Here is a 24099-nt window from a genome sequence, read left to right as displayed (position 1 = left end):
ACACTCCCACCAACAATGCAGTAAGGTTCCCTTCTGTCCACATCCCCTCCAGCATCTGTTGTTATTAGAATTCTTGATTATAGCCATTCTAACTGGGGTGAGGTGGTATCTCAATGTTGTTTTGATTTGCATTTCTTTTATGGCTAGGGAGGTTAAGAATTTCTTCATATGTCTATTGGCCATCCCCTTTACTCTTCAGAGAAGTTTCTCTTTAAGTCTTTAGCCCACTTATTTATTGGGCAGTTGTTTCTTTGAGGATTTGTTGTTGGGGGATTTAATTTTTTGCATTCTATGTATATTTTAGATATGAGACCCTTGTATGTTGTATAGCTAGTGAAGACATCCCAATCCGTGGGCTAGAAATCTTTTCTTATAATTAGAAAAACCTCATATCTTAATTTTGTCTTTTACTGATTATTAGTTACCAAGTGTTTTCACTCATCACCCTGAAAACTGAGACAGATAATTTAAAAAGTGAGCTTTTCTGTAATGACGAGAATTCATTTTCAGTAAGGTTTCCACAGTAAGGAAAACATAGAGCAGAAGTAAAGATTATTAAAATGATCGGTAGTTCATATGTACTATGAAAGGAATATAAACAATGTAATTTAAAAATATAATTCCTTTAAGTTAAATAATGCAACAAGAAGTAAGACTTTTTTGGGGGGAGGGGGAGAAATAACCTTTTGAAAATTGGAACATAGTTGAAAACTCAAAGCCACTCAAAATACTCTGATTTCAATAATAAAATATCCTTGTTTAATTACGCATGCCTGCTTAGCTATTTTAAAAAGTATACTTCTTAAACAACTGAGAAAATAAAAAAATGGATATCATTATCTTTGAAAGCCTGAGGGCATAAGTTATTTATGCTTAGTATGAAACAATTGAATCCAAGTCTTGACACTTGGGAACAATTATAAAGCAAGCTTCATATTTTCCAAATCCTATGACACATTTTGTGAAAGCTGCTATTCCATCTTAAAAACTAAACAAAATCTTTTTTAGATTTATTTTATCACCTAAGTTTTCTTTCTCATTTTACATTTTCTTTCTCCTCTCCACACCTGCCTCTGTTTATGAGCTGAAACTAATAACTACTTTTTATCAGAATCAATTTTTTGAAAGTGTTTGATGCAACTTTTCTATCACTTGGTTTCCCTACTCCAGTGTCTCATAGTGTTTAGTTTTTGTTTGCTTCTCTTGGTCCATTTCATATAATTACATTCCATTTCAATTTGATTTGCAGAACTCTTATATGTGTGTCAAAAATCATTTATGTATTGATGACATTGATGGATTTTTTTTGTCAGTTATAGGGCTTAAACTCAGGACCTAAGTGCTGTTTCTGAGCTCTGCTAGTGCTCTATCACTTTGAGCCATAGATCCACTTCTGAGGTTTTAGTGGTTATTTGGAGACAACAGTCTCACAAACTTTGCTGACTGGGCTGGCCTTTAACCACAATTTTCAGATCTCAGCCTCCTGAGTAATTAGGATTACAGGCGTGAGCCACTGGCACCTGGCTTGATGGATCTTTTTAATAAGTTTACTGGCCATCAGTGTATTAAATGTGGTATTCTATACACTACATGCATGTATGAAAGTAATAAAACTATCTCATATTACAAATATCTGGTCACTCAAAAGTTTACAAAAATGTGATGATCCACATCAAGTGATTAGAAATAGCACTACACAAATAGCATTACTACTGCTACTAATTCACCACATTGTTAATTGTAAGGAAGAAACATGACCAAGAGAATATTTTCAAGGAAGAGTAAAAGAAGGAATGAATTTGACCAAAGTGCTTTATATGTATGTGGAAACATACAATGAATTTATACAACTAATTAATATTTCTATATATAGATACATTTATCTCATTTATGACAATATTTTTCTCCAACTAAACTATAAATACATATAACTATAAATAAACTATAAATATAAATTTAACATCAGTAATACATTTTATTTATGTAAATTAATTAAAGAAATATCCAAATATTTAACATTAACCTGTTCCAGCCCTTTAAGAAGTTCATTCCTATTCTATATGTAATTGCTATACACAAGTATATCTGTATATATTTTCTATGAAGTTGTTTGTGCAAAACAATCATTTTAAAATATAATGAAGTATTTGGAAATTTCAAATATCCATTTCAGGTTGGCCCTTTATCCTAAAGTAATGGATATGACAGTGAATGGTCTCAACAAATAACTTATAAAAAAGATAAGAAACTTTATATTTACCATTTTTCTATATGGACAGATTTACTTGTAAGTTCATAAAAGCAGTGCTGCATATGGTATTACACATGTGTTTAATGCCAAGATGAAAATATCTAGCTGAGTTCATAAATGGAAATAGCTTGCAGTTAGCAATTTTTAGGAGGAAACAGTAAAGAATTAAAGTGTCATAGAGTTGCATACTTGCATCAGAAAGAAAGGTAAAATCAAACCAGGCTAGCCAATCAGTCTTGTCAATTATATTTACTCACTTTATCTCATGTAAGTCTTTCCATTCTGGAATATAGGAGAGCCCAGATTTTTTTCCCTGGAAAACTAATTTAATTGTTAGATGCATTGCACAAAATTTTCATTTCAAAACTATCAACAATGTATCTACCAAATAAAGTTTACATTGTCCAAATTATTTATTAAGATTATATAGTTAACTGAATGCTGGTGGTTCATTCCTATAATGCTGAGAGGTAAGAAGCTAGCCCAAGCAGATCAACCCATCAACCCATAAGACTCTGATCCAAATTAACCAGCAAAAAACTGCTAATTTCAGTATGGCTTAAGTAATGGAGTATCAGCTTTGAGTGAAAAAGCCAAGTGAGAATGATTTCAAGCCTCAGTACTAGAAAAAAAATTTTTTTAAGAAGATTCTATAGCCAAGTAAAATACTCAGTCCTTGGAGAAAAGATTTTTACAAGGTTGTATACCTTTTCCTTATCCCAATTACCCCTTCTCCCCAGTCTCATATTATGTGTCCCAATTCCTTTTTTACATGTGTACATTCAGTATTAAACTGCATTTATGTTATTTTTTCTTTTTTAATTTAATTTAATTTTATTTGTGAACATACTGTACAGAGGGGTTACAATTACATGGGCAGGATAATGCGTACATTTCTTATCAAGCATTGCAGCCTCCTCCTTTGTTTACCCTTCACATCCCTTCCCAGCCTCCCCCTTCCCCCCCCAATCCCAATCCTTCTCCTTCCTCCCCCTTCTATGTTATTTTTTTCATTCATACACCCACTTCCCATTAGCCTCATTTTGATGTCATTACTGTTTTGAAAAAATAAACATATAATTAATTCTCACTTTAAATATTCCACGTAAATATATAAAATTAAGTCACATCATTCATTCTCTCATTTTCATATATTAGGATAATACTGAGATATTGTCTACCCTTTTGCTATCTGCCAGGATGGAAAATCGATGGTGTAAATGTTATGAGCATGAAGGTGATGGAACAGGAGCTGGTGGAGTTTATTATCACTAAGCACTTGTTATACAGTCTATAATTGAGTTCTTATGCCACACTTGAGGTATATGCCACACTCAATCCTTCAACCACAAAGAACTCTTAATTTGAAAACAGAATAAGAAATTAATGAAAATATTCAACAGTACTAATACCCTTAACCTATATCTAAATAAGGTGAATAGGATTCTGTGTGTGTGTGTGAGAGAGAGAGAGAGAGACAGAGACAGAGACAGACAGACAGAGAGAGAGAGACAGAGAAAGACAGAGAGAATAATCTGGGCTTCCAAATCAACCAAGGTGATACTTAGGGAAATAAATTATTGATAGATATCATATTTTATGTTAAAGCTTTCAATGAAAGAACAATTTTTAAAGTTAAAAAAGCAAAAACTTGGACTGGGAAGGTGGCTTAGTGGTAGAGTGCTTGCCTTGCATGCCTGAGGACCTGGGTTCAATTCCTCAGCACCACATAAGCAGAAAAAGCTGGAAGCGGCGCTGTGGCTCAAGTGATAGAACACTAGCCTTGAGCTTAAGAGCTGAGGGACAGTACCCAGGACCAGAGTTCAGGCCCCACAGTCAAAAAAAAAAAACAGCAAAAACTTTAGAAACTATGTAAAATAAGTAAAAACTATAAAAAATAACATTTTAATATTATTCAAAGAGAAAAATAGACAACAAAAAATGAAAGAATTAAAATAATATTGACTCTAAGATGCTTTAGAACTCCTAGTTATGTTTTATATTCATTGTTAAAATAAATGAGATTTTTAATAATTATTGTATTATAATCATGATTATCTAATTATGATTATAATATCAGATAAATAATAGATATGTAGAAATAATATAGAAATCAGTAACTTGCCTAAATATGAAATTCAAATACTTCTTGAAACTGCCCTGAATGAGATAAATAAGAGCTATAAAGAATCAATTTTTTTTGCCTTACTAGATTATTTTTATTAGTGTGGGAAAACCAAAGGGTGTATTCACACAAAGAAAGACAGCTTTAAAGTTACACCTTGCGAATCATCTCCATGATGTTAGTAATAAGCAAAATATATTGCAGTGCATGACTACATCTTTTAATATGCAATTCCTGTTAAACTACATTGGATATGTTTTCTATTTTTAATCGAGTTAAAATATACATAACATAAAATTAAATACTTTCTTTAACTTTTAGGTGTAAGTTCATTGGCCACAAATACATTTGTAATGCTGTACAATTGTATCCACCATATATCTTCAGAACAATTTTTCTTTTAGAATCACTCAGATCCTATAATCACCATTTTGTTTTTTAGTTTCTTATTACTTTACCTCATATATGTAGAAACATAGAAGTTGTAGTTTGATTTTGTGACTGATGTGTTTCGTTTAACTGAATATTTTCAAATTTTTAATTTTTACAAATTTTACATGTTTTGTAGTTTTTCAGAATTTAATAGTTGTGTCTTTTTGTATTGAAAAATTTTATTTACATATACTGTTCTACTTTGTTTCATGTAATTTTTTCTATATTTTGTCTGACCTTCGTATATATCCACCCTTGCTTTCTTTTATTATTATTTTCATGAAATACCTTTTTCCATCTTTCCATGTGATCTATATGGGTGTAATTGTAAATAAATTAAATTCTCCAATCAAAAGACAGATTCATAGGAGAGATTTCTAAAAATCCATCTCTATGTTATCTATCAAGAATCAATTTTTTTAAGTAAAACTTTTAAGAAATTTAGAGGCATGAGTTGTGAATTGAAGAATGTAAGAATTATGCTAGAAATAATTGAAAAAATGAAAGCCCTTATAAAGTATAAGAAATACATTATGATGAAAAACGCATCCAAATTCTGAATATTAATAAAATATGAATGCTTAGTACTAAAATTGCTAAAACAAAAAATCAAATTCCTTCAAACTCAAAACAAATAGCCTCCAAAGATTAAACTTACTATATTTTACATAATCAAATGTTTAAATTTTAAAAGGTTTTAGATACAAAAATTGACATTTTGCCAGGTATGGTAAATGTACACATGGGAAGCTGAGTTAAGATAATCATGAGTTTAGGGCTAGCTGAGTTACATATCAATATCCTGTCTCAAAAACTGAAAAAATACAAAGGGAGAGGCGGGGGGAAGAAGGAAGGAAGAAAGAAAGGAAGGAAGAAAAGAAGGAAGAAAGGAAGGAAGGAAAGACAGAAAGAAGGAAAGAAGGAAGGAAGGGACATTTTATTTTTGTTCTAAAGCCAAACTACAACATAAGCCATAAAATTAACTGGAAGGGTATAAAAATCAAAACAAATTGATTTCTGAGAGGAAAGTAAGTAGTTTTGATGCTCCAATTTGCATATAACTGAATAATTTGTATGAAAAAAAGGGTTGAAGACTTGACCACAAGTCTTCATTTACTCTTTCAGAATTAATAGGGTAAAGCTCTTTTATTACAGAGGATGAGGAAAAACAGCAGAATATGAGATACTAATTCATAATAACATAATTTTTTTTGCCTTCTCACTTATGATGTATTGTAGTAGAGTAGAAGAGACTAAGGGCTACTGGCTTCATTGCCAGGATATAAAGGACGTGGCTCCAGTAACTGTCAAGTAGAGGTGAGATGAAGTGGGGCTACACGTGCTATTTCATGTTGAGAATAGAGGATAAACAGCAAGCGAATCAAGGTGGACTAAATGTTATCACAAATGGAAATCGACAAAGAAACCAATGAGAGTTATTTGACAAATCTCCATTGAACATAACGTAATTCATTTTAAATAATTTGATCTTATGTGCTGAGCACTTAGATTGCTTGGAAGAGCTTGAAATGTAATCTAAGAGCCATAAATTAAATGACCACAGGGGACAAAGCAGGTTAAAAACAAATTCAATAGGCCAAATATGAACAGAGAGAGGGTATTAAAACACATTTGGAGTTGAGATAACCTCTAAAGGGGACACATGATCAGAAAGGGCCAGCTGTTACTAAGAAGCAACGTTGGACCACTGGTATCGAGTCCTGCCAAGCCCTGTTCTCTTTCCTCCTTTCCTCTCAGTTCTTCCTTTCTTCTCCATTTCCTCTCCTTCTTTGCTTTCTATCAATTTTTCTCCACACCATCTCTCAATATTTTCTCCATCCCATTGTTTTCTCTTTCTTTTTGTTTTCTTTTATTCACTGAAAGTCAGAAAGCCACTGCTTTTCAGTCATTGAATCCAACTGAGTATAAGCAGAGACACTGGACGTAAGCAGGATGCTTGCCTAACTTGTCTAGCAAGTGCAAGGCTCTGAATTTGAACCCCAGTAACATTGAATGAAGAAAAAGAAATAGGAAGGGGAAGGAGAAGGGAGGGATGGGAAAGGAAAAGGAAGGGAGGAGAAATAGAGGAGGGGAGAAGAAGAGAGAGGAGAGGAGAGATTACAGTGGAAATATCCATGGGTGATATAATCCACGGATACCATTTTAAAACTTGGTAAGCAGTTCAATATAACAATTGAAATTATTTAATTAGTTGCGTATTGAGCATAAAACACAGCCTTGCTAAAGTTATTAGTGCCATTAAGGAAAATAGGCCAATAAAATGGAATTGAGAAGATCCATAGGAACTAGGTTCTTTCTATATTGTCTAATGGAAGATTTAGGAAATTCATTTATGGTGGGTACATCTTTTAATAACACCTTACTCCACTGGTTATTACCAAAAGATCATAATCTTTGGTTATTACTAGTATTTAATTTAGTGTGCAGCTCTAAGTCAAAGCTTATCACAGATCTACAAGTAAGCAAATGGCAAAATGATTCAGAAGATCTTTAAAGATTTCCTAAGTATAAGATCAATTGTCATTCCACAAAGGACCTTATGCAAACCCTACTGTCAGAAGCACATGGAATTAGACTACACAGAATCAAAGACCTTAAATTGCAAAGAACTATCCTGCCAGTTCCTCCAGGGTATGGCCTAGATAAAGCAATAGTTAGTTTCATCTTTAATTTAAGTACTTCTAAGACGGAGAGAAATCCATTATTAAAATCTTCATTGTAGTTCAATCTATTTTAAACTATGTGCTTAACCAAGCTGGTTACTCTATGTGTGAAAATGTAATTCCTTCCATTGTGAATGTCCTTTGAATTTTCCCCCTTTTGACTCCTCTTATGGAAAATAATTAATCATATTTTCAGTTGTTAAATATATGCTTCATGGCCAGAGTACAAAGACTATTTAAATAACTTAGCAAGTTTTCTCTTCTCAGACATAGTTTTATCACTTTTTTCCTTTTTGTGTCTTTCAGTCTAACTCAGAACATAGACCATCTAGGGTCTCAGTGAATGTGTACTGAAATGATACTAAATACAACTATGAATCATTCAGATGCTTATTAGGAGCAATGTGAATCTTAAGACAGCTAGAGATGAAGTAATTATAAATACTTTATGATTATTGAAGGTGTTTATAACAAGTAATGTTGAGCTGTTGAGCATAAAGAGATTTTACAAGTTGGAGTTTTACAGTTCTTCCTAGTTTTCATTACTGCATTGCACATTTATAAAAAGAAAGTGGATGTGTAAATCCCATGTACTATTTCAGGAAGGAACTGTTGTCCATAATGATGAACTAAGACATTTTTGTTGACATTGATACTTTGACTCTTACATTGTATAATCTAAATTCTTAGAGACATTAGGGTATAATAAAAAGTGTGACTATTATGACTTACATATGAAGGGTTGCCTCAAAAAGCTCATGTGTTGGGGGAATTTGTCCCCAGATGGTAGCACTATTTTGGGAGGCTATGGAAAGTTTGGTATGTAAGACTTGGATGGAGAAAGTAGGTCACCAGGATGTGAATTTGAAAAGTATGTTTTGGCCTGGTCCCTTCCTGTTCTGATGTTCTACACGAGCGCTTGAGGTCAAAGAGTCAGGGACTGGACTTTATCAAACCATAGGATAAAATGTATTTCTGTTTTTTATTGTTCCTTTCCTTTCCTTTCCTTTCCTTTCTTTTCCTTTCCTTTCCTTTCCTTTCCTTTCCTTTCCTTTCCTCTTTTTTTCTTCTAGTCCTGGGGGTTTAACTCAGGGCCTAGGCACTGTCCCTGATTATCTTTGTGCTCTTCCACTTGAGCTACAACACCACTTCCAGCTTTCATAATTTATTGGAGATATGATTCTCATGGACTTTTATGCCCAGGATGGTTTTGAACCATAATCTTCAGATCTCAACCTCCTGAGTAGCTAAGATTACAAGTAAGCTGCCAGCCCTTGGCTTTATCGTTCCTCTTTTAAACATCTTTGTTTGGCATTATGTCATAGTGATGCATCAGTAATTAATACCCATCCATCCATCCATCCATATATATATATATATATATGTATATATGTATACGTACATATAAAATGAAATGTAGTCGAAATATTATGGATTCTGATCCTTGTTTTTATCATGGCCTCATACACAATGTCAAGTCCACCTTTGAGAAAGTTAATTCTTTAACAAATCTAGAGAAAGAATACTTACCATTTTCATCTCCCCAGATGTGGGACTTGGACTAAAGAAGAGAACGGGTTTGAAAAAATTGCTTTTGTTATATAAATATAAGGTTGTACTTTTTCCTCACACATAAATAATTATCATAAGCATGATGTGTAATCTTTAAGAGCGGCTGAACTTAACAGTCACAAAAGAGTAGTTTGTGTCACGCCTATACCTTCTTTTCCCTGAGGTTTGAACAAGATTTGACTTTTGCTTGCATGAGGCTCATTGCAAGTCACTAGATTCTACCTCACATTCCCTCTGGTGAAAGGCTATGGAAGGAGCCACCACCTGTAATATTGATGGTGTTTTTACTGAAATACAGCCTAGAGATGCAAGGGCAGAACATACTGGGCCTCCCATGAATATATTCATGATTCCTAGGGTTGTGATTGCTAGGGTTGTCATTTAAAAAGTACAATAGCAACTTAATTTCTCTCATTCAAGATTCTAGAGGGATTGTTCCTTCTGATACATATATAATTTATTTATAAAGAGTTCTGTCTGTCTCTCTAGACATAGAAAGAATTCTTACTATTTTCAATATGGATTACCTTTTTGTCTTCAATATAAATAAACTGCATTGAATTTGTAGATAGCCTTGGGAAGTATTGCCAGGAGCAATGGAGGTTTTTCCACGTTCTAAGTTCTGTTTTGATTTCCTTCTTCAGATTTTAATGTTTTCATCATAGAGGTCTTTCACTTCTTTGGTTAAGTTAATTCCTAGATACTGTATTTTTTGTGGGGTTATTACCAATGGAGTTGCTTTCCTGATTTCAGCCATGCTTTTCTCATTGTTGGCATACAGCAAAGCCATTGATTTTTGAGGGTGGATTTTATACCCTGCTACTTTTGCCAAAGTTTTGAATCAGCTTGAGAAATTTGGGAGTGGAGTCTGTGGTCAGAAAGAATGACATTGCCCCATTTGTTGGGAAATAGAAAAACTTGGAAAAAATTATATTAAGTGAAGTAAGCCAGGCCCAAAGAAACAGATGTCCCATGGTTTCCCTTATCTGCAATAACTAGTATACGTCTGAGAAAAGCAGAAACGGTCAGATAAGATGATGTTAGGTGAAATGAACCCCAAGATAAGGATTCAAATGTATTTTCTTTCTTGTGATTGTTTCTAACATATTTATAAGATGATTTCTTTGTTGCTTTGTATGTCCTTCCCCCACGGTATGACCCTTGTTTTCACTGTATATGATGTTGGTATAATTGTGGAGGGGAAGGGCAAAAACAAATTGTTTAACTAGGGATACAGGTGAACCCATTGCAACAATGAGATGTACAAATCGTTATGTCAAAAAACGAACTTTACAACTTTGGGGGGGGGGAAGATGGGAAGGGATGGAAAGGAGAAACAAAGGAGGAGGCAACAATGCTTGATAAGAAATGTACTCATTACCTTGCCCATGTAATTGTAACCCCTCTGTACAGTATTTTCACAATAAAAATAAATAAATAAATAAACTGCAGTGTTACAGATAACTCAGGTCTTTAAAATGGAACAAAATTGCGAATTTAAACAATCCTGTGGTCAAAAACTCTAGTGGGTTATTTTATTGGAGACATTAATCCTTTAATCTTATTATTTATAATATGCTAGTATACATTTTCAAAATTTCAAGGTGCTCCAAGAAAATAAATTTTTTTTTGTTTTTAGAAGTACATATATATGTAAATATCTTGGTGTCTTCTCCATGTGTCTTTACATTGTTTTTGCTCTCTGTGTGTTTTTGTCCAAGTCTCTTCTTCTTATAAGTATGCCAGTCATATTGGATTTGGGATCATTTAAATGATTTTTTTAGCACAATAACATCTTTAAAGGCTTTTGTCAGTCTAAATACATTCATTTGTAGGGTTAGCTGTGATTAAGAATTCAATACATGGAATTTTATAAGAAACAGTTTAGTCACAGCAAAGTTCTCCCAAAAGATAGAAGCTAGAAAGGAGGTGAAAACCTTTCTAGATATCTTTTTAGTAATGAGTTATAATATCTATGTGTGGCTGGCACTTAGTAAAAAAAAGTGTCTAACAAAACTTTTAGATGCTATCACTATGCATTTGGGCAGGGGCAGTCATAGGGCTTGAACTCTGGGCTTGGGCGCTGTCCTTGAGCTCCACCTCATGCCTATAATGCTCGCTACTCAGGAGGCTGAGATCTGAGGATTGCAGTTCAAGGCCAGCCCAGGCAAGAATGTCTGTGAGACTCTTATCTCCAATTAACCACCAGAAAACTACAAGTGGCTCTGTAGTTCAAGTGGTAGAGCACTTGCCGTGAGCTGAAGAGCCATGGACAGTGCCCAGGTCTTGAGACCCACAACTGACAAAAAAGAAAAGAAAAGAAAACAGTAGATAGCTTTAAACAGCAGATAGCTTTTTTCTGGGATTGAATAATGTATACTTCCATATATCATATAATTTTAGGTAATATCAAATCCATACTATCTATTTGAATTCAAGTATATTTTATAAAAGTTTAAATAAATCTATGTAATAGGTTTTCTTCCTTGGATCAAAAGTGTTGAAAACTGGAAGTGAAGCTGTGGCACAAAATGGTAGATTGTTAGCATTGAGCAGAACACCTCAAGGACAATGCCCCGGACCTGAGTTCAAGCCCTATGACTGCAAAAAAAAAAATGTTGAAAACTATTGCCTCTTTTTCTATAATGTTCTACTTCTGTCCTAGTGGTATAACAGTCATGTAGTGGGATGGATGCTTCTGTACAATCCATTCTGTTTGTTCACTGTAAGTCACACACAAACCACTGATGATAATGGTACTCATTTGGGACAGCATAAACACAAAAACCAGCCTTACAGGATTCATACCTGACCTGGCTTAGTGTGTGCACTTGCTCAACTTAAAATGGTATCCTCTCAATCTGGTGGGTTCCAGAGAAAGTAGCAAGGAGCTACTTTTATTTTTTTTTTACACCATTCTACTTCAAATGTTAGTACAATATGATAAAGGCTAAGGACTATTAAATCACATTTCTTTGGGTATGGGGGATACTTTGCTGACAATTTGCAGCATCCATTAAGAAAATGAGAAGTTCCAGAGAAATTCTTAACTATATCAAAGCGATAGGAACATTATCCTGCCTGTGGCTCATTTACGATAAAATCTCATTTTGGCTCCAACAATCAGAGAATGGAAATGGATATTGATCCGTCGTTTTGACTTCAATTTAATGGTTGTATAATAACATTTTAATGGCCAAATCTGGGAAAAAGACATGTTCATTTCACATGTAGAACAAACAGCCTTGGAATTCTTATGAATTTCAATATGGATTACCTTTTTGTCTTCAATATGAATAAACTGCAGTAGTACAGATAACTCAGTTATTTGAAAAAAAAAACAGAAAAAAAGATGACTAAATTAAACAATCCTGTGGTCCAAAACTCTAGTGGGTAATTTCATTGGAAATATTCATCTTTTAATTTTGTTATGTATAGTGTGCATTTTCAAAACTGCCAAGTGTCCCAAGAAAGGAAATTGTTTCTTTTTTATTTCTGTAAAACTAAATTTAATTTCCATCTTAAGGTCACATTCTGCACGCTGGCAGAAAAAATAATGAAGTAAGTGTCCTATTTTAGAAGTCATTTTGAAGCTTTGTAAATCATTTTAGGTTTAAAGGGAGTCAAATCTAGAGTGTCTTGAAGGAATGAGGAAGTTTCATCTGCTCGGAGCTCCTCAGAGCCCTCTTTCCCATCTTGGGTCTCAAACCAACTTTCCTCCTCTCAGTTCATTGACAAGGTTAGCACAGGCTGAATTCTCTAAGTGTGTTCGGCCTATAGGAGTTTTATATTTGACTTTTTACTTCCTTAACCAGGAAGCTAGGAGGAAGTCTTCCCATTCCCTCAGATGCATCTGGATTAGAGTTTCATACTGAGTTTGGGGTTTAACTGTGAATCAGAGTGCATGGATCATTCATTATTCATTCATATTTATTATGATCATCTTTACAATCTCTCTGATCTCTTCTTTCTCAATGAATTGTAAAAATAATAAGTCTCAGAACAGGGTTGGGGTGAAGTTAAAAGCTGGGGCCAGGAGAGGAAGAAAGCAGGGGAATATAAATCATAAATCCTCATAAATCATTATGCTGAAATGATCTTCATTACAAATGGTTTGATTTGGGTTGGCTGAATGTCAGTGTACTGTTATGTCCTTTAATTTATGTATCATATTTCATGTGGGCTTTCATAATTTTGTTGTTGTTGTTGTTGTTTTTGGTTCCGGTCGTGGGCCTGAACTCTGGGCCTGGGCGCTGTCCCTCAGCTCTTCAGCTCAAGGCTAGCACTCTACCACTTGAGCCACAGTGCCACTCCCACCTTTTTTTTCCTGCTTATGTGGTGCTGAGGAATCGAACCCAGGGCCTCATGCATGCAAGGCAAATGCTCTACCACTGAGCCACTTTCCCAGCCCATATTTTTTTGTTTTTCAATATATATTTTTATTGTAAAAATACTGTAGAGGGGTTACAGTTACATGAGTAAGGTAATGAGTATATTTCCTATTTAGCATTGTTACCTTCTCCTTTGTTTTCTTATTCCAAAAGGAGAAATGAAACATCCTCTGTTAAGTCTTCTTAATATTCAAAGTAATTTGGAACAACAGGCCAACACACACACACACACACTCACACACACACACACACACACACACACACACACATACACTCACACACACATACTCAAAATGTCCAGTGAATAAATCATTTATGTATCATCAAAACTCTGCTAAAATCTCAGTGACAACACATAAAATCAGAGATTGAGACTTGGGAGTAAATACAATGTTAGCATCATTCATAAAGTCTGTTCATAGGTAGATTCTGTGTGAAAAGATTTGTTTAGCACTTGCCAAGGAATTCTACATAGGGAGCACTAGCTGTGAAAGGACATATGGAATGTCCACTTCCACAAGGGGTAAATTGATTTATTTGGGTAAGCCTTTTACTGCTGGTATCTTTGGAACTGACTGAGCCAGGCAGAAATACAGAATCTGCCCTGCTGTATCGTCCTAGTAATTATATTTACTGACCTTGGAATAAGGTAAAGAATATATTTTTTTTGGTTGGTCATGGGGCTTGAACTGGGCCTGGGCGCTGTCCCTCAGTTCTTCAGCTCAAGGCTAGCGCTCTACTACTTGAGCCACAGCTCCACTTTTGAATAATTTTTTTGTTTCAGGAAATTACAAAGTTATTTAGTCTTATTTGCTACTTTCTAATGTAGTAAGCATTCAGCAAACAGAGATATATTTAAATTTTTTTTCTAATTACTATTGTGAACAGAGAAAGTGTTAATAAGTGCTATACCTACCTTGATAGTCACATCAATCATTAAATGTCAGGAAGAAAAACCATTAAAGAAAAATACCTTGTGCAGGTATAGATCACTAAGCAGCAATGATCAAAATATGTTGTATTCATAAACTGCTCTGTTAAATGTGAACTCTTTTGTACAAATATTTAAAGATAATAATTAAAAACAGGCTGTTAAGGACTAAGCTTTTCTTACAAGTAAGTGTAAAATTTTTGAAGCAGGGCTTACTATTTCTAGGTTGAAGGAAAACATAATTAAAGGGAAATACATCCCAGAGATTTGAAATTAACTGAATAAAACCAGAAAATTATAGTATGAAAATCATCAGATGGAGATTAGAGCACAGGTTCACAGAAAAGTATTCCTACTAGAGATAGAAGACCGGGAGACAGAGATACAGATAGAGATCAAGACAGGGAAAGAAGCATCTTAGATGTCAGGGTTTTCCATATAGACAGATAAATTATAGATGAGGATGATGATGATGATGATGATAAAGATAAATAAATTCAGGGTATATTTATATGCATATATATTTTTTTCTGATATATATACACACAGGAATATTTATTCTGTGGCAATAACCTGTATGAGCCAGACCTTTAGTGGTATATATAAGATTCTTAGGTTCAACTGTAATAGCTTACTAACGGCTTTTATAGTACTATATTTTGAAATTACATATACATAGATAAATTATATTTGTATAGCTGTATGTTAAATTAATATATTTAAATGTGTATACAGAAAAGAAATTTCTGTATAGTGTGCTTTGCAAAAGGCAGGTGTATAAGTCTTGATTGTATGGCTCTTGATTGCTATATTGATTATGTCAACTTTAGCTGTATTAGGGAGGGCACACAAGTTACCATTTTTCTATCGGATTTACTTCCTTCACTTTTCTTTCCTTTTGTGAGTTTTACCTCTCTTTTTTGTTAATGAGTAGTATTTTGAGGGGCATATATATGCATCATCATTCATTCGTTAAAAGGAAATTTTAAATAATTATCTTTCAAGGACATAAAATTATCCCTACCTCCTTACAATGTAAAGTAAAAGTTGGAATTAGTGCTACTTCTCCAAATACAAAGCAAAGCCACTAACACTGATTGTAATTGTTCCTGAAAAGGTAAGCAATGCTGGGTTGTGCAAATGTTCCACAGTGATCCAAGTTCAAATAGTTGGGTAGTGTCAAAATACTATCAGAATGATTTTTCTTATTACTCCTCCATATAAAAAAGGAACACAGGATGAAAATAAGATTATCCGGTTTGAGCTCCCATAAGGCTCATTTTTTTTAAGGAAGAAAATATATTGCCAAAGGATAGAAATATGGAAGTTTCTGAAAGTATCAGTGTGAACTCATTTTCTGTATTGTCAGATTAGTTCTATTTTCTTCTCAAGCCTTCACTGAAGAAACTGATGCATTCTTGGTGTACTGACAAACCAGCTTCTGAATATTCCAGTTTTGAGAACAAACTATGGCCCACACAATTCCAACAAGGTAAAGGTAGTGCTGTTCACTTAGGAAGCAGTACTTTGGTAACATTCTCTGACAAGGTTTGGCACTAAAGGAATGAATGACACTTTTTTTTTGACCAATGTGGGGCTTGAACTCAGGGCCTGGGTGCTGTCCTTGAGGCTCTTTGTGCTCAAGGCTAGTGTTCTACCATTGGAACCACAGCGCCATTTCCTGAGTAGCAATCTAGGCATAAGACACCATGCCTTTGCCTTTTAAAATAAGCTTTTAGTTACTTATGTGTTAAGAACTCTTTTGGATATTTTTCATACATTAATTCATTGTACATTCAGCCAATTATTCTCTAATACTAGATTCCCACTCAAATGACTAAGTCTAAAGGCCATGTACTTTCTACTTGGTTGGTTTTCAAATCATGCTCATTTCTTAAAAACTTAAACATAGCAGTCTCTTGGTAGTGTTTTCATGATTTTAAGTAGGAATACTTTGGATCGTCTGTGTATCATGTGTTCAGATTACATCTCAAAATTACTTGAATGGATATAAGAAGTAATTTAGACACTAATGAAATTGTAAGAGACGATTATGTTTGAAACTCAACACTGGAAGCAATTCCTCAACTTGGTGTGGCTTTGAAACAGCTAAGCTGACCAAACAGGAACCTTGAGCTCAAATACTCTGTAGAGCAGTTCTACACTGGGATCTGGAACCAAAACCTATACCCTGGCCAGATTCAGTGTTTTTTTAGGAGCTATTCAAAGAAGAGATGCCCTGATTTGATGTTTGAGGGCATCTCAGTTAGCTGCCCTCCTTGCAGATGTTTGGTAAAGTTGGTTTGCTTCTCCTAGAAGAGTTGTCCCAGGAGTGTAATCTTTCTGATGGCCACACATTAATTTCTGAGTTTTGTTTCTCAGCCAGTCAATATCCTTTATTTTCAATATCCTTTGCTTTTAAACATCAGAAATGGACTTTCATCGACTTCTGCTTAAATAAATTTATGGGTAAGGCAACATCGTTAGGATCTAGAAATCAGTATCAAATTAGTCAGTGCTCAGCGGTAAACTTGACAAGATCCTCTGAGGAAGGCTGGGAGAAATGCTCCTGAAGAATTGAAACCGCTGGGGGAAATAATGGAAGCCAAATCCGGCACTTCTTTTCTCTGTTGCTCTGGAGACGAGGGTCTCAACCAAGAGTTATTTAACAAAGTAGAACTTGCAGGAGGGAAGCCAATAAATGTTGTTGTATTCAGGGAATGTATTTCAAAGACAAAAGTAGAGCCTGAAAACCAAACAGGACTTTAGTGAGTCAACAGGGGCTCAATCACTGCTACACTTTTGGCAGGAGGGACATCACCAGGGAATGGCCCTTGTTGTGGATGCATGCCTGATAGGAGTTGCCACTACAGAGATCAGACCATAGCTAGGTTCCACTGCAAGTGAAGAAAAATAGAAGAATAAATCCTCTTTGTTTTTTTCTTGTCCTCAGTCTCCTACCAGTATCTCCCATTGTCTGACATTAACGAGGATCCAGTCATCATGGGATCCTAGGAAACAATCTTCAGAAGCAAGTTAGGAAATACAACTAACAGATACAAGTATGTCACTGATGGTGTAGCTATTCTCTAGATATTGTATTTTATAAGTAGAGCAAACAAATGTGGGATCGATCATCCATACTGACTTCCTGATCTGATCATTTTGGATATGTGAATGTAAGTGTCCTCCTCCGTGGTGAAGGACATTAGTAAGTGGAGTTCTTAGTAAGTGTTCCTGTGAGGGAGAATTATTCCCACGGATGGATCCATGCCTTATAGCTATACCATTTTGCATCTACTTAAGAGATTATAGGCCCTCCCAATTTCCAGAGAAATCTAGAAAATCTATCAGCTATTGACCAGAAATTTGCATTTATGTTTTCTTTAGACTTTCTTTCTGTGATGGCTATGGAACAACACGAGATATTGCTAAAAGCTTATCCTACTGGGATCGTGTCAAGTTTTATCTGTCCTTTTCTACTCTGCTGATGTGCTCCAGTGACACATCTGCAAGAGCAGCTGCAATCAGAAATTCCACATAATTAAGCTTGCAGTATCTCCGTCATTCTCAAAGGCCCATCTGTCTTTGAAACTGGTCAAATCAAGGAGATGAGTGGGCTGTCATAGTAATCATCACTCTTCAGCTTTGACTTTGCTGGTGGTACACTATCATGTTTTATTTGCAATTTGCTGGCAAGTGATGAACTATAGTAGCTTTCCTCAACCTGAAATTACTCTCATTCAAGATTCTGCCAATTGCTTATGTTATTTTCAGAACCCTTACAACTTGTACATAGGAAAGCCACCTACAAGTTCACTTCAGTGTCTTCCTGGGTATACAATGAGATGTGCAGAGGCCCAAATTGCAGTTTTATTTGATCTCAACAATCCTAATCAATTTATTCAGACACTAGTATCAATTCTGTGTCAGTGCTCCATTGTAAATGTGACATGATCCTCTTGGGAGACAAGATATTATATTCGTCATATTTATTTGGGATTCATGATCATGTTTTTCCTCATGAGGATCTGACAGTCTTTTAATTCAAGGGTACTAGGTCAGCTAAGGGATTTTGTTATTGTAATTAAATGAGAACTGACTCTCCACTGACATTCCTCACTCCTAGAATTCTGTGGATCTCATTTTGCCAATTTTGTTGCCTAAGGTTTTATCAGCATAATACAGAATTATTCTCTTACACTTTCTGTGTGAATTGCAACGATCAAAGCCTTTGGAACAAAGATCACGGGAGCTTAAATGAGAGTGCTAATTCAGATGCTCTGCTCTCTGAAAAAGTTGCTACTACAAATCTGACTCTGGACTCAAAACCAGTTTGGTGACCCTTCCACCTGGTAACTTCAAGTACATTTAAATCAGGAAGATTATGCATCGGCAGGAATGTATTTAAAGGTTGCTGGTATAACTTTAATGTTTTACTGTAGTTAGCCACTCTGGAGTGTGATATATTTAGATGTCAAAGATCCTAACAAAGTAGGCTATCATGTAAATAGTCATAGTAGAGTAGAAGTTTGGACTACATCAAATAACAGACAGAAAAGCTGGGCTCCACCCTTTGAAAAGCCCCCATCCCTTTGAAAGCTCTGGCTTCATCCTAATGCCTCTAGCAGGTGCACACCTGTACTTCCAGCATTTGAGACATAGACGCTTGAAGATTGTCATCTTGAGGCCAGACTTGGCTCCATAGCATAACACTGTATTCATTAAAATAGACAGTTTTGTTCATTTTTTTCTCTTTACAAATTTTGGTTTATCAGCCGATAAAATAATTTCTCTAATTCAACTGAATCACCAAAATTTCATTGCAGAATTGGATGATGTGAACAGGACTAAAAGATGAGAAAGCTGACTTGAACCATAACTTCCTGACATATGATGGAGAAGAGAAAAACTACAAGTCTCACTTGGAGACTTGGTATGAAAACCATTATCCTTTCTCCTTTCTCTGGGATCTTCAGTTCCAATGCCAGAAAAGGCTTTCTTTCACTAATATGTTTAAATTCTTTTTTTCTCTTACACCTTGAGCTGAACTGGACAGCAAATGAGCGAACATAAAATGCTAGGATTGTTTTGCCAAAGACATAAGTAAATAAGATGGATATTGATCTGTCTAGATTTCTGATTAGACTTCATCTCACTTATCACTCATTTTGCTTAGTTTATTTTGTTTCACTAGCAGTAAGTGTATATTTACTTTCCAGAGAGGGCTTCCATCTAAGGAGAAAGCAAAGCATTGAAATAGTTTCCTGAATATTTTTTTTCTCTTCATTCACATTAATTTTTATGGAGGTGGTAATTAGTAAGTTACTGACTTAACCAAAATATCCTCCCAGTAATCAAAAGTTCACATTTTGCAATTACTACCAAGTTCTTCAGCAACAAATGGTGCCAAACATTTGGAGCTATGAAATATGTGTCGTTTAATGAAATTAAAACCCTAGCTTGCCAGCATATTATATATGATGACTCACTGCTTGAAGGAAGTGTTTTATTTTCCTTTTTTTAAAACTAGGAATAAATAAACACTGGTGTGGAATAAATCTCAGTTTCCAATTTCAAATTCAGTTGTTTGCAATATTGTACCTAAGGGGGCAAAACAAATGAGATAAATGAATTTGTATATACATTCCATGATTTTCCAGTGGTATTATAATTAAGACTATAAAACATTGCCCTTAGCAAACAGCTATTGTGGGAATTCTTTCACACAGCCTAATGCACTGCAAACACATTTTGTTTTTCTTGATTTCCTCTGACAACAATTGTAACTGTCTGCTGAGAGAAGGCACAATGCAATTTTTACATAGAATTGTTTACAAGAAAGACAAATGCTATCAGGATTAACTCACCCTGATCTACTTCAGGGATAAAAGACCTTTATGGATTCAATAATAAAATTTCTTTCATAAAGTAGGGTAGATACATGCCTGTTTTTTGCATGAAACCACTGAAGCCCTGATGATCATTGTGTCAGGGTCTCAGAATATCATCAATCATACTGAGAATTGCAAAAATTTTAAGAGACGTGGGTGCAGCTAGTTGAACCGCTATGTTGTCTGTTTCTATGTCAATCACTGGAGCTTGTAGCTCATGGGACTTTATTTACATCCTCTTTCTCTGAGAGACAGACTCTTTCCAGCATTATTAACCCATACCTGACCCTGTGCATGGTAGCAGATCCCAACTTTCCAAGATTCATCTATTTATTCCTTATTCAAGCTGTTGTCCTTCCCCCTTCTTTTGGCTGTTCATTCCTGTGACTTCTCTTCTTTACTGACACTCATTCTTTTGGTAATTTCATCCAAACTTTTGGCCAGAAATTGCACATCTCTGTGTTTATGATGATCAAATTCAAGTCATCAACCACAACTCTCCTGCTGATCTAGGTGTACATATATCTATCATTCTAATTTTAATGTGTTTAGAAGTGAACTACAAAAGTGTTTACTTCAACTGAGTATTTGTATGATGACAAAGGATAGATTTCTAGGATCATATATGCTTTTTTATTTTCCTTTCACAACCCAGATGCAATCTATCCAATAATCAACAGTAGAGAAGTGAGACAGCCATGTTTGTTAGAAATGTTACTTACGGAGTCTGGGCTGAAACTGATACCAGACAGAGGACACCAAAAGTCATTCATGATTTTCCAGCCAGTGTGGGATATACTTAAATAAACTATATGAACAATATGTGAGGAGATGACTGAGTCATTTCTTCACTTCTCTATGGTATAATCACTCTAGTAAATGACTAAATCTCCTCTGGGAACATAGTCTAGAATTTATCTCAAGTAACTTCTGCTGATCTGACTCTGTAAACTAGTCAATAAACTCATTTACTACCTATGGCAAATGTGTAAGGGATACAGTGTGACAGTTAGTGATAACTTCTCCTTTCCAAACATGTATTTTGTTGTGTTTATTTTTTCTTTTGTAAAAATCGTTTCATGATCAATGCTTTGGTCAATCACCACAGGCTGCATTAGTACAACATATTCTGCTTGTGTGTGTGTGTGTGTGTGTGTGTGTGTGTGTGTGTAGGCGACAGCTATTTACTATGTAGCTCAAGCTGACCTGATACTGGACATGGTTCCATCTCATTGCTTAGATTACAGGAATGCACCACCACTATCATCTTTTCTAATTGTACAGTGGTCTTGTTGCTCATTATGTTAATTATGACTTATGAGACCTTGATGACTGGGTCTTGTCACCTGGTTTTTACCCTTCTGGGATCTCATTATTTCCACAGACAGTAACCGATGCTGTGGTTGCAGTTTCTGCTATCAACCAAGCTTACAAATGATGAGTATTTCTGCAGATTTTTATAAATGCAGGAGTTCCCAACACTGGTGAATTCTTCGTTGACTAAATGCTGTTAATGTTTTTTGATTCTTTTTTAAAAGTAACTTCTGTAAACCTGTTCTCACCTTCCTGAACCCATGATTCTTCTGGCTCTTTGTTCAACACCGTGTCACCATGTATTTCTAGCAACTCAATATGCAAAGAGGGACTGACAGACAAAAAACGAACTTTACAACTTTGGTGGAGGTGGGGGGATGGGGGAGGAAGGGAGACAGGAAAGGATGGGAAGGGGAACAAAGGAGGAGGCAACAATGCTTGATAAGAAATGTACTCATTGCCTTGCCCATGTAATTGCAACCCCTCTGTATGGTATTTTCACAATTAAAACAAAAAGGGGAACTGACAGAATAATTCAAATGACAGAAAAATTGTCTAGCAAGTTGTAAAGCTTTATGTTCAAACCCCACTTCTGCCAAAATAAGAAAGAAAGTAAAAGGAGAGAAAAAGTCATATTATAATGAATTTTGAACCAGTCTTTGTAGCTAATACCTGTAATCTACCTACTCAGGAGGCTGAAATCTGAGGATCATGGTTTGAAGCCAGCCCAAGCAGGAAAGTCCATGAAATTCTCATCTTCAGTTAACCACCAGAAAATTGGAAGTGGAGCTGTGGCTCAAAGTTGTAGAGTGCTAGCCTTGAACAAAAAAAAAAAAGTTCAGGGACAGTTCCCAGATCCTGAGTTCAAGTTTATGATGAACAAAAAAAAAAGTTATCAGATATGAATGTAGTCAGGAGGAGCAAGACAAAAAGGCTCATCTCCAATTAATAAAGGCAGCCACGTGAATATTGATTCTCTTGTTTTCAGATGAATTTGTAGTAAATGCTTTTCGTGAATGGCTTATCCCATGGGTCAGAGAAGTTGCTGAAGAAAAAGGAAGTCACATATTTCTTTGCCTTGAAGCAAAGGGCTGTGAGATATTATGGGTCTTTTCACCACCACAGTGATATAGAAGTAAGAAGCAGCCTGGGAGATCTTGAATTGGTACACTAGAGGTTCATTTCTGCATGTTTCCATCTACGCATCTGAGAAAATACAGAAGTAGAGAAAGTAAATAAGTAAATAACTTGCCCCAAATTACAGAGATATTAGCATGACAAACTATCAGTTTAACTCTTTAATATAGATTTATCTAACAATTACATTGCTGTCTATTATAAGTAGGTGAATGTTGCAATTATTTTCTCATCAGTGAATGAACTTATTGATCTGAGAGTGACAAATTTGTATGCTTTTATAATCAGTCTTTTTGTATTTTTTTGTTTTGTTAAATTTTATTGTCAAAGTGACGTACAGAGAGGTTACAGTTACATGTGTAAGGTAGTTGACATTTCTGGTCAAACCTCTTACCCCTTCCCTCATTTTTCTCCCACTCCCCTCTCCCATTCTTCTCTCCCCTGCCCCTGCCAAGTTGTACAGTTCATTTCCAATGTGTTGTGTGGAGAGTATCACTGTTGGTTTGGTCCCACTTTGTCCTTTGTCTCACCAGTTTGTAGTTCCCCTTCCCTCCCCTAATTTAAAGAAACATATATGCAACAGGCAGCGTGCCAAAATCAAATAGAGTGACAACAGGCGACAGTCTGTCTTGTCAATAGCAAAACTTTTGTCCTCAGCCTGTCCTTTCAATGTCTAGTCAATTGACAACGGTGAAGGCTACTGGTGACACCTATGTCCTTAATGACTTCAGTTTATCCATTTCACACATAGTACACATTTTATTGTATTAATTTTCAAAATTTGCAGTGTGTTTATCAGGAAAAGAAAAAGTACAGTAGACACAAGCACTACATTAGACAAAATTCCAAGCTAGTATCTGTTTAATAGCCCCTTGTTCATATTTTATGATCGTTATCACTAGGGCAAGGATGTCAGTGTTCATACTCATGTTTTAGTGGCACTTAGATGTTGCTGTCTCCAAGATGCCTGGTAGAACTGTAAGTATGTTGAGTTTGCCTTTGGCTTCTTTCAACTTGTGATTTGGTCTTCTGTTTCTCATATGCACCCCTTTCCAGTAAACTGTATTTATTTCTTGTCTAGACACCCTCTTCAGGCATCTATAGACTTCTTTGGTAGAACCTAAGTTGTTATCAAGTACGAACAACACTCTTCAAAGAACTTGAAATGGATTTGAGAATAAACATGGCCTGTTGTCCCTCATTGGAATGCAGTGGCCAGGGATTTCTATCTCCACTTTTATCAGAGTACGTGAGTCAACTTGGAAGAAGATGATCTGGAAAAAGTGATTCAGCAACTGCTGTGGAGATCCCTGAAGGACACCAGCTGAAAATGAGTATTTTTAGCAGCTAGTAGAGCAAGTTTATCCT

General features: G+C 35.3%; 1 long non-coding RNA gene across 1 annotated transcript; it reads right to left on the bottom strand.

The window, feature by feature from the left end:
- Nucleotides 1–267: 267 nt before the first annotated feature.
- On the bottom strand, nucleotides 268–23451 carry LOC105980268. The gene is made up of 3 exons (XR_001174729.1): nucleotides 23440–23451; nucleotides 10753–10764; nucleotides 268–369 (listed from the first exon to the last, which is right to left on the bottom strand). It is a non-coding gene; the product is annotated as an uncharacterized LOC105980268 (long non-coding RNA).
- Nucleotides 23452–24099: the final 648 nt, after the last annotated feature.

Source organism: Dipodomys ordii, unplaced genomic scaffold (assembly GCF_000151885.1).
Source record: "Dipodomys ordii isolate 6190 unplaced genomic scaffold, Dord_2.0 Scaffold8, whole genome shotgun sequence".
NCBI lineage: Eukaryota > Metazoa > Chordata > Mammalia > Rodentia > Heteromyidae > Dipodomys > Dipodomys ordii.
Note: the sequence above shows the minus strand (reverse complement) of the source record. Positions and strands in the feature narration are given on the sequence as shown.